Here is an 11,488-nt window from a genome sequence, read left to right on the forward strand (position 1 = left end):
TATTTCTATGCTACTTTGATCTGCATATTCTCCTTTTATAACTAAAAAGAATAAGGAATGTGACTAAATGTGTCACATTCTTTTGCAGACCCGGATTAAATGCTTGGGAAGATGGCTTCCATGTAGGTCTACCTGGGTTGATCAATTAACATAACATCGCCATGGCCCTATACGGTTCTTTTGAGACCAAAGTCTAGTGTTTCACCGCCTAACTCTTTAGGTATTTCACTTGGCTACACTGAGGATTGGACCTAAGGCCTTGTGTGTGCTAGGAAAGTGTTCTGCCCCTGATCTACACCCTTAACCTGCTCTTTTGTCCACGTTTTATTTTGAGACTGACTCTGGCTAAGTCATCCAGACTGGTTTCAAACTCCTTCCACAGCGCAGACAGACCTTGACCTTGGGAATCCCCTGCCTTGACCTCTGGAGTAGCTGGGCTTACAGGCTTGAGACGTAAGGCCCCTGCAATGTCGAATTTCTTGTTGGTTATTTTCACTTGAAATGTCTACACTGCGCTCCCTAGATGCCCCTTCCAAGTGTGCACATGTCCTGTAACCAATTCAGGAAGTCTGCTTCTGTGGTAATAGCACTGGGATTCGAGTCTCCTGGCTGGGACTGCCTTTGACTCATCGCTCATCCCAGGAAGTCACAGCCCTCTAACGTCAGCCCTGTCCGCACTGCCCGCTGGCTGCCAGTATCTATCTCTTTCTGAAATCTCTCAAAGCGTTCACTTTCTCGTTTTCATTGGCATTCTAATCCAGGCTCCCTTTCTCTGTCATTGGGAGTCATAAACCATCGCCTTCTGCACCTCCTTGTCCCTGCCCTGCCACACACCCCGGCAGGCGACAAGCCTGCTTTTTTTAAGTAATGCCGCAACACGATTTTGTGCACTATGTCAAGCTGCTGCCCAGAGTGCTCGTAGGTTTCCATTCCAGGCCTCAAATTCAAGCTTATTTACTCAACCCCAGAACCTTTATTAAACATCTTGTATACCAACCATACAGCCCACACACCAACACTCTATTTAATCAGCTCTCCGTCACCATCCAGTCTATAATACGAATTCTGTCTCACGATTCTGCTAGTCTTTTCTGCAGCTCCTCCTGTACCTCTCTCCTCTTCGTCTTTGTCACCAATGCTCTCTGTTCTTCTCTCCAACCAAATAACTCGTCTGATTTTTCCCCACAGTCACAGTGTCTGAGGATGACATACCTCCCTGCAAAACACCTTGTCAATTCAGTCCAGTTTTCTATCTACTCTCCAGTGATCAGTGCAGTTTCTCACCAACCAAACCCCAAGCTCCTCCAGAGGAAAGTGTGTCTTATGCTTCCCCCTTACTTCTTTCAGGGTGAGGAGGCCATCCCTGGTACAGAAGAAACATGTTGGCTAATTTCTTTAGCTCCCTCCATCTACCCTGTTATTATACAAAGTTGCCGGAGACTTTATTCAGGAATATCTACTTCAACTGCACTGAGAAAAGCAGAGGCAAACCAATGGTGTTAATGATTATCACATAAGAGCCTAAAGTGTTCCGGGAGGGGTTGCGTCAGCATAGCTCCCACAGAAATCAGTTGGCAAGAGAAAGGCTGTGCCTCTAGATAATTGGACACCCCAGAGATAAGGCACACTCTAGTAGAAGGTCATGTCCCTTATGAAAATAAATTTTTAAACGTTTGAACTAGGGCATTTCTGATTACCGACCATTTGTTCAAGACCAACAATGTCTATAAATGCTCGAATTAACAGACTAGGTGGAATTGTCCAAAATGGCCCCATGCGAGGGGTCTTGGCTTCAATTGGAGGCTGATTTGCATGTGCAGACACTGTCTCTAAGATTCCAGAGAGTCTGAAGAAAAATACCGGAATGAAAATCAGAAGGTGCATTTCCTGCTTAGCTGGAAGGAAGGGAGACTTGCAGGGTGGGAGTTACTCATGCCCTTGGCCATGAGACAATTGCATCAGAGTGTCTGTTTTGTTCTGGCTGGATAGAGTCTACTTATCACAAGCAGGAAATTGCATTTAACCGGGATCTGTAGGATGCTAGGGAGGGGCTGATCTGGTTAGGAGGGTGGGGGTGGGAGGACGAGGGTGGGAGCACCAAGGCAGAGGACAGACAGCACTAGAGCAGTATGGGGGCCGGCAGCCATCAGGAGATGGGCAGAGCTAGAAGCTGCCTTTGAAAGACAGAAAGACAGGGGCTGAAGACACGATGTGAGTGGGCGTGTCTTATCCAGATGTGAGGAAATGGAGAGATGAGAGATGATTTTTCTCATCTGGAGGGAACATGCCCTAAGAGTGGTGAAGAGCGCTCCGCAGCTCTGCACTGGGAGTGCTGACATGAAGGTACTGCAGGAAGAGCTGAGCTGTCTCCTGCCAGATCTGAGGCGGCTCTGATACAGGAGGAGCTATGTGCGGGGAGAGAGAGAGCTTGGGCGGAAGTGAAAGTTAAGCACATTTCGAGGTCAGCTGGTTTCTTTACAGCCAGTTTATAAAGGATAGAGCGAGAGATTTAAGGAGCAGTTGTAGGTAACGTAAAGGCTGTGAGGCTTATTAAGGAATTTTAATATACCAAAATATACCAAAATATAAAGGCCCCGTGACATTTAACCACCCTTCTGTAAGCAAAAGCAAATAAACATTGGAGACATACAATTAAGATTTTCATCTAACTGCCATGCACAGAAATAATTGATTCTCACCTGGCCAAAAAGGTGTTCAGAACGCCTAAGGGTCACCCATTTTCCAAGTGAAATGGTGTGTGTGTGTGTGTGTGTGTGTGTGTGTGTGTGTGTGCCTATGTGTGTATGTCTGTGTGTGTATGTAAAATGTAAACTCCAGATATAAAACAGCATATGGACACATACACACAAGAAAACACGGGATTTTCTGGAAAGCAAAACAGCACAAGAGACTATTTCTAAAACTACATGTATGAGTGCAAACTGGAAGTTCCTCATCTTGCACAGCTTCACTGGTCCTGTATTCCAGGCCACGTTACAGCTTTATTCTGAAGCTTTGTGGTAGCACAGGTAATAATTTAAATATAAAGGCCGTGTGTGCTTGTCTGAACTGCGGTTGTGCTTCCTTATTTTGCCCCGGTGTGGTAATCTTTTGATAAGGAAGCTCTCAGGGTCCTGGGGGTCGGCTGTTGTTGTAATTTCACTGTAGATGCCATTCTGTCTTCCGCAATCACATTAAAGAATTATGAATCAGAAAGTAACCCAATTCAACTAAAGGTCTGTCTTCATTTAGAAAACTGCTTGAGCATGGTGTGCCCAGATAATTCCACATACCTCCCACAGTTCCAGATGCAGAGGAGAACGTTTTAACGGGAGAACCAAAACATGGGACAGGCACATGAGAAAGGGATGCCTGCCTCAGATGTAAGATTGCTTCAAGATGGTTTTAAAAATCTTGGCGTTTATCAATACGTTCAACTAAAATGCTGCAGTGTAAAAACTCCGCTTTATGTTTGTTGTGGCATTTCTGGTAGGATCTGGACTTCTGTACGCATTTCCCGGGAATTACCTAAGCCTTATTTATTGCTTTATTCCCTGAAATCCCAAACAGCACTGGTTAAACATAGTTAATGTACCAACTGCAATTAGCCAACTGTCAAAGGCTCAACTCCCAACTGTCGATAAGCTTCATTTAACTAATTTGAGAAGGTGGAAGTTTGGCTCTTTTTTTTTTTTTTTCCAGGAAGGCTCCTTTCCTCATTTCCTGTGGAGAAAGCCAAGTTGCACGACCTATGGTTAAAGGTGTTCTTTGTAATTAAGGCAAGGAATCTCCAACTGAACAGTTCTCACCGTGGGGGAAGGGAGCATAAAAAAAATGGAGGACGCTTGACACTAACCACTTAAGTAATGAGAGCACAGCCAATGTGGGTCCCAGCCTGCCTGCCACCTCTGTGGTTATTGGCTGTGTCCACTTTATGAAGCACGGCGTCTATTAAGACCTTGACTGGCTGGCCTATGGCTGCCTGGTGCTCCCTTCCCAGTGCTCACAGATGACCAGAACCCGATCAACCATGTTATATCAATAACATTCTCACACCAGGTTGTGTAAATTGATCTTTTACAATTTCTCTCGGTGACAGTCTCTGTAACCAACAAGATAAATCATTCCTCCCGTGGCTTTTTTATTGATTGCTGAGACCTGTATAAAAATTACACTGCTCCAGCCGCACAGTGAACGTCGTCATGAAAGAGGACTTTTTATTTACAATCAAAATATGTTTGGGCCTAGATCAAGTACAGATTTACTATCTCGGGAATTTAGCAGACTCCAATAAAACCAAAAATTAGAACTCTTCCCCACATCACCAAAACCCAGTCATCACTAACTTCAAAATAGCATACATAAAGAACCTTGAATTGAGACAGCCATTTTTTGAAAGAAAAGAGCATCTTCCTTTTGATTTTAAGATAAGCACCCATCTAATTAAAAATCAGAAGTGTACAAAAGGCCCATAACTGAACTAAATCCTTCCCTGCATTTGATTCACTGACAACCTTAGCTTTTGTTTCTAATAAGGCAGATTAATGACAGCCCCTGTTAGGTGCCTAAACAAGATCAGAACCAGGACAGGGTGCCACCCCAGGTACTTGGTGTATTTTGACAGAAAAAGCAATAAATAAATAAATAAATAAACACAAATTGCATTATTTTGTGAGCCAAAAATTATTCATCATTCTTCCGTAATAACAATTCTAAGTTTTGAGAAATTTTTAATGCAATCAAAATAAAATATCTTTTAGTATTTTATACAAACAACATCTTGAACTAGAGGACCCCCCCATTAGTTCTTTATAGTCTATTAAAGAAGCAAATAAGCATTGTTTGGGGGAAGTTTTTAAGGTGAAATGTGTGTCTACATCACCCCCTTGAAATAGTTTTCACGAAGAAGCCTAATTTTAAAGCATCGACTGCTAAACGCCATTGCTTCCCCAAACAGAAACCTAATTTTTTTAAAAAAAAAAATTTAATGCAAAAGAAAACTGTTACACATTTTCACATTCTCACATAAGAGGAGTTGCTGATGTTTATAAAATACAGAGAACTATCCCCACTTCACCCCGAGCAGCAGAATTCACTTTCCATGCAAGCCTTGTGGGCGGGTATTGCCTTACAACTCAAATAGGGTTTCACAGACTAAGAATTCGGCAGCAGCCTTTTGTATACATCTAAGAGCCGGGACAGATAGTTGCTTTTGTCTTTTCCCCTTGAGCCTTAGCTCCGTCTCTCTGAAACTGCGCTCTTTATGTGAGTTTTTGAGAAGGCGCTTTCAATGGAACCGGCCTGGGTAGGTGGGGGTGGTACAGAAAGGCGGTCTGACCCAGTGTCCTCGTGGCCCTGACCCAAAGGAGGAAAATGCAACACTGTGACTTCGGGACTCCTTCGCCTAGATAAGACAGTTCCACTGGAAGGATTGGCGGGAGCACACTAGGGCCACACCAGGGCCCTAGTAGGACAAGCCAGGAGGCAGATAGCTGGCTGGGAACGGACAGCTGCGCTCCCAGGAACGCCTCCTTTTAAAGGATCATTTACAAGCGTCTCTCCTGGGACCGGCTCGCAGCTGCCCGCACTTTCCAGCCAGTGGCCCCGCGGCCACGTCCCAGCTCTCACAGGGCAGAGTTCAGCCTCTTTGCACCGGACAGTTGGGGCATGGGCACAGCCGCACCTGCTTGCTCACTGTCCCTGGTTGTCTGGAACTCCTCGGGAAGCTGTCTCTTTGTGGGTTCTTGCCCTGATCTACTTCCAAAGAGTCCCCAGTCAACTTGTGGCGGTGAGGACTTTGAGTCCCCTCTCCAGCGTGGGAACGAAACGTCCCGGGAGCCCCATCCCGGGCACATCCTCTCCATTTCTCCTCACCCGCCTCTGCGACACGTCTGCTGCCGCACATTGTCAATGATTGTGGGAAAGGGCCGCCAGCCTTTCCGCAGCTCCAGGCCGCCCTAATGAGGGAACAATTGTCCCTGCGGGGAGCAGGCGACCGGGTCAGCGCGTCCAGCACAATGCGGACGCCTGCGTCCCGAGGTCCCCGTAGAAAAGGCAAATCGCGGTCTGGGAGCCAGCAGCGTTTCTTCCAGATCACCTTGCTGGAACTTAGCTTAGCAGAAGTCAGGCGAAGGGGACAATAGCAAGGTCCAAGGGTGATCCCTGGAGGGAAGCCGAGCTTGGCTCCCGAGGTCCGCAGAATGAATAGGGCGGCGGGCGGGAGTTATGCCCCCGGGCGGAGGGTAGCGTTTGCCTGGGGGGGGGGGGGTCCCAGTCCCGCCCAGCCCTGCCCGGGAAACAAGAGAAGCCCAGCCTAGAGAAGCGCGCTCTCCCAGACATCTTTCTTCCTTCTTGATTTTTTTTTTCTTTTAAACTGTGTTTTAGTCCGGATCCTGTCAATCTGGGACAAGAGGAGAAAATGACAGAAGTGGTGTCTCTCCTAAAAGTAGACACATGTTATCACTCTTTGAAACCGTTGTAAGCCAGAACAGTATCCTAAGAGAAGCAATGTTTTTTTTTTCAGTTTAAAAAATAATTAAATGACATAGGATTGCTCTTTCTGATTTCATTTAATATTGATAGTCTCCCCTCTCCCCTCGAACATAGACTACAGGGAGGATGATTAGGGATGAGGAGAAAAGGGAAAATTTATATGAAAACTTAGTGAGTATAACCTGAAACTTTTGTTATTTACTTATTTTTGGTTTTTCAAGACAGGGCTTCTCTGTGTAGCCTTGGCTGTTCTGGAACTCGTCTGTAGACCAGGCTGGCCCTGAACTCAGAGATCCATGTGCCTCTGCCTGCAGAGTGCTGGGATTAAAGGCATGTGTCAGCACCACCCTAGTCTAACCTGAAATTTCTTATGCTCAAATAAAGCCAATGCTGCAGCCAGATAACTGGTTTAAATAGCACAGTTCCAACTCGGGAGGTTAAGCAAGTATGGGGCTGCCAAAGTCTTTGGAAGGTCACATGCTCCCTAAACTCAAGAGCTGGAATTCGAGGAACCTGAAAATTTGGTTGCTCCTCTTGAGTTGTTTACTCTTTTGGCAATCAAAGTGAGCATTGGGAGAGCCAGCCCTCTGCTCAGGACACAACAGGTGGAAAGAAGGAAGAAGACACACCACCATTAGGGAGCACTTGACACCACCCGCCTGTATATTCACTGTTTCCAAATCAAATCTCCAAGTATGCACAAAGCTCAACCCATATGGCTGAAAATGAGAAGAAACCTAGGGTCAGCAAAGACTTCCTGCCCTGTCGTTCCCTGGGGCTCCTCAGTAGCCCAAGGAGGAAGGTAGATAGATCTCAGCTTAGTGGGAACACCTCACCCCAGCTGCTAGAAGCACAGAAACAAGAAAAAAAACTGGGCAAGGGCAACAGGCCAGGATGCTCCACTGATCTTCCTGCTCCTTGTCAACCCTACTTCAACTGATGGGGAAAACTTCACTAGCAAGACTCTCAGCTTCTTTCTTTGGAGTACCTTAGGCACAAGATCACAAAATAACCAGGGAAGGGAGACAATAAATACTACAACCGATTTATTAAAAAAAAAATAAAAAGTCAGAAAGAGTCCCAATGCTATCGCAGAAAGGGAGTGACTCTACCCTGCCATAGAAAAGAGGATTCAGCAGGATAAACGGAGGACTTGATGCTCATTTGATTAACTTTCCGTACTGTTGTCTGAGCTATGGTAAATCTTCTCTCTGACATTTCCTACTAAGGGGAGGGGGCACCTTGAAATAAAAAGAAAAGAAAACAGAGGTATCAGTGAGCTCAAGTGAAAATGCAACTCAGGACTCTGCGCGGACTCACAAAATTAGATCAATGCTTGGGCTGTTATTCTTGAACGTCTGAGAAGAAAGCTTATTCCTAAGGTAAGTTGGATTGGGTTCCCTGTTAATCTGATTATCTCCCAGCACGTGACTTGTTTCCTGAGGGTGGGTAATAATTGATAACTTCTTGGGCCAAAGAGTTACTGAAAAACCATTTGGAGGCTAAAAGAACCTGGTATATGTTCTAAATTAGGGCTTTAAATTAAGCTGAATGCCAACTTTGTTCATATCCTTCATGCTCTTTCCAAAGGCCCCTATGGAAATCTTAATGTCCCCATTATTTGAATAGGAAGAGAAGCCAAAAGTCTCTTTGAAACGGAGGGGTGGAGCGATTCATGAACAGCAAGTATTCCAAGGAAGATACCCACTGCAAAATACAAAATATCTTTGCCATGGAAACAAGGGGAGAGCTGTAACTCAAGAGAGCAATGTCCAAGTCCTAGTTCATTATTTTATATGAAGACAGCATTAATTTCGAGAAACATGCCCAAAGGCCAAATTCCCTTACTATTCCCAAAAGTTTATGCTTAAAACAGTACTGTCTGTGCCATAAAAGAACATCAAATGGATTATCCCATTCTGTTTGCTCATCATGTGTAGCTGAAAAGTCCCTTTCTCTGACAATTCTTGTAATATGGTTTTGTCATAGTGTTATGACTTGGAATGGCTTAAGAAAAAGTTGGAGTGTGGAATGAGCTTGGAGGATAAATTGGAATCAGTGTCTCCACACACTCTCTAAACCCCAGATTTTGAAGATGTAGGTAGGTCACAACCCCATAGACTGTCGGCGAGTTGGAGGGAGGGGAGTCATGGACAATCTGGCAATAGTAAAGAGTTCCTGAACATACAGAACCTAAACGTAATTCAAATCCAAATGCAGAATAAGTCCGAGGTGTTTCTGGCAGTGCTCAGCTGCACCGAAACCTTGGTGCGGAATACACAGTGTGCATGCTTTGCACCATGCATGCCAGCATTCCAGTCAGCATCCGCAATGGCTGCCGCAAACACCTGGGCCCAGCAGTCAGACTACTGTGTGCTATGAATTGCAGTGTTTACTGTATGTACAAGAGTTTTCTGCTCTTCTATACAGGTAACGGTCTAATTATGGGAGACAGAGACTTTCAATATTTTTCTACTAGCATTCCTCTGCATGTGCATCACATGAGTGTGTCTGTAGAATGTTTGACTTTAAATTGCTGCTTGAGCTACTGACTTGTGTTGCCTTAAAAAAAAATTCAATGAATTTGGCTTTGGATTAGGACAGAGTTTCCAACATGACCCAAAACATGCCTCTGCCATACTTGACTACGTGACTAGGAGAATAACCATTATCCTCAGAATTGACAATCATACAAACAAGAGCAGTCGTATCAGAGAGCTCTGGGTTTGGTGGAGAGATCCTGTCTCAATAAATAAAGTGAAAGAGTCATTTGGGAGGATTAGTGATATCAACCTCAGACCTTCCCAGGCATGTGCACACACGTTTACATGCCCCCTACACACACACACACACACACACACACACACACACACACACGAAAATGTGGATATACATACATGTAAACACTCACAAAAATAGAAAAATAAATAGAATAAAAACCCTTTTAAGTCACTTCCTTTTAATTATGAGCATTTCTTCTTCATCTCCACCCCCGCCCCCATTTAAAGGCACATACGTTGAGAAAGTGCATGGGTTTCCTTCACCACTGCCCAGTCCCTAAGGGAAGAGACAGGACCCACATTGAAATTCTTCAATGATTCCATTCAGCTGTTCCATGGAAAAGCCTGAATGACTTCTCTGTTTTCCTATTTCCAAGTGTTCAGAACAGTATAGTTTAAAAAGAGGGGAAAACCCAATCAAAATAAATTATTATTCTAACCTTGCATTATAAGCATATCACAAGTTCTTAAAGAATTGCTTGTCGAGTTGAGGGTTAATAACATGGGAAGTGTGGGAGGAAGGGATACAGCCAGGAGGCCCTGATGCTGGCTGTGCCAAACAATGGGTTCCCTCTAAGGATTCTTGCTTGCAGTCCTGCCTTCCCATCCCTACATGCCTTTGGGTAAGCCACTTAACCTTTCTGGGTCTTGGTTTCCTCATGGGCAAAATGGTGGTTATTCTAATAACCCTCTTACAGGTATTTTGTGAATAACAATGATTACAAAGGAATGCAAATCGTCCTGTGTGTATTAAGAATGACATACAAGCGCTAAGAAATAGCATAAGCCCGTTGTTCACAATACTTTTCCAGAAATGACAGAAACGAGCCGCAAGCATGAATGATAGCAAGAATTAAGGACCACCAGGCAAATTGGAATGAAGAGAATACTTTAGGAAGGATTGATGTAGGCATCAGGCAAAAATGGTGATATGAGAAAGAAGAACCTAGCCTTTATTTGTTTTCCACGCAAATTACTGCCAGAAATGATGTGTAACAAAGAATATGATATAGTTAATAGTCTTCAAAAAATCACGTCGAAATACTGGGTAGGTTTTGCACTTGTTTCATTTGAACAGTAAGCATAAAGTATAGAAATAACATTTTATATAAAAAAGTAGAGTGTCTTTTTTGGCTTTTATGACACACCTTATTCTGTGACCAAGGACAGTTTCACAGAGAATCTGTTAATGGCCAACTAAATGCAATCTATAATGTTTTACTTTAGTTCTGGCCTACAATGATCAAAGTCTTTATTTTTTAGTATATATGGGGAATTTAGGAAATATTTGATGTGTAACAACTATCTAACTTTATGTTTGTATCTAACTTTACCTTTAAAGAATCAAAATGTTCAGATTTAAAAGTAAATTACATGAGCTATATAAAGTAATATATTTTAAAAATCGTTATTGTACCAAAAGATATAACTATAACAATAATTACCATAGACTTGTTTGTTGTGTTGTCCAGATGGAAACAGCTCTCAATGTGCCTCAGAGCAGCAATTAGTTAAACAAAGTAGGGCTCATAAAGACAATGCAATGAGATATGACTAACAGAAAAAAAATGTCGTGGTGCTGAGAAATGGTTGCTGAAGGCATAATTAAAACACACTACATGCAGAAGGAGGCAATGAGCTGGGTAGGTTTCTATTTGGAAGAGTATCAGGCACGCTAGACTGATTTTCACTAAAACAAGTATTCATGGCTTCTATCAATAGAGGGCTCAAGCTCACTCATAATTCCACTTTGGGGACAGCAGGCAGTTCATCCTCCAGATCCTCATCCAGTGACCAAAAGTGACCGCAAACACTGCTGGTCACCTTGGCAGAGGCAGAGAGCTGAGAGCTGCTCTCTTTGAGTAGTTAGTTGTTGCTGCTGTTTCATTGAATCTTTGAGACTAATTTCAGAGAAAATGTCCAAATAATAATAGAAGTGAAAGAAAGAGAACATCTCCGATTTTACATTGATTTCACACTAATGTGATGGCTCTTTAATATCATACATTAAAGAAAGCACATCTCACCTAATTGTTTTTCTTTTCAAATGTGCTACTCAAAACGTTTTAAGTTACACACTTGGCTCCCATTTGTGCAGAGTGAACCAACGTGTTCCACAGAATACTATACTAGCAATTAATGAGCTGTACCTCTTCAATTCGACTATTTGCATGGTATTCTCCAAACACACACATGCACACACGGGGGGTGGGGGG

The sequence above is a fragment of the Microtus ochrogaster genome, linkage group LG2, assembly GCF_000317375.1.
Source record: "Microtus ochrogaster isolate Prairie Vole_2 linkage group LG2, MicOch1.0, whole genome shotgun sequence".
Taxonomy (NCBI): domain Eukaryota; kingdom Metazoa; phylum Chordata; class Mammalia; order Rodentia; family Cricetidae; genus Microtus; species Microtus ochrogaster.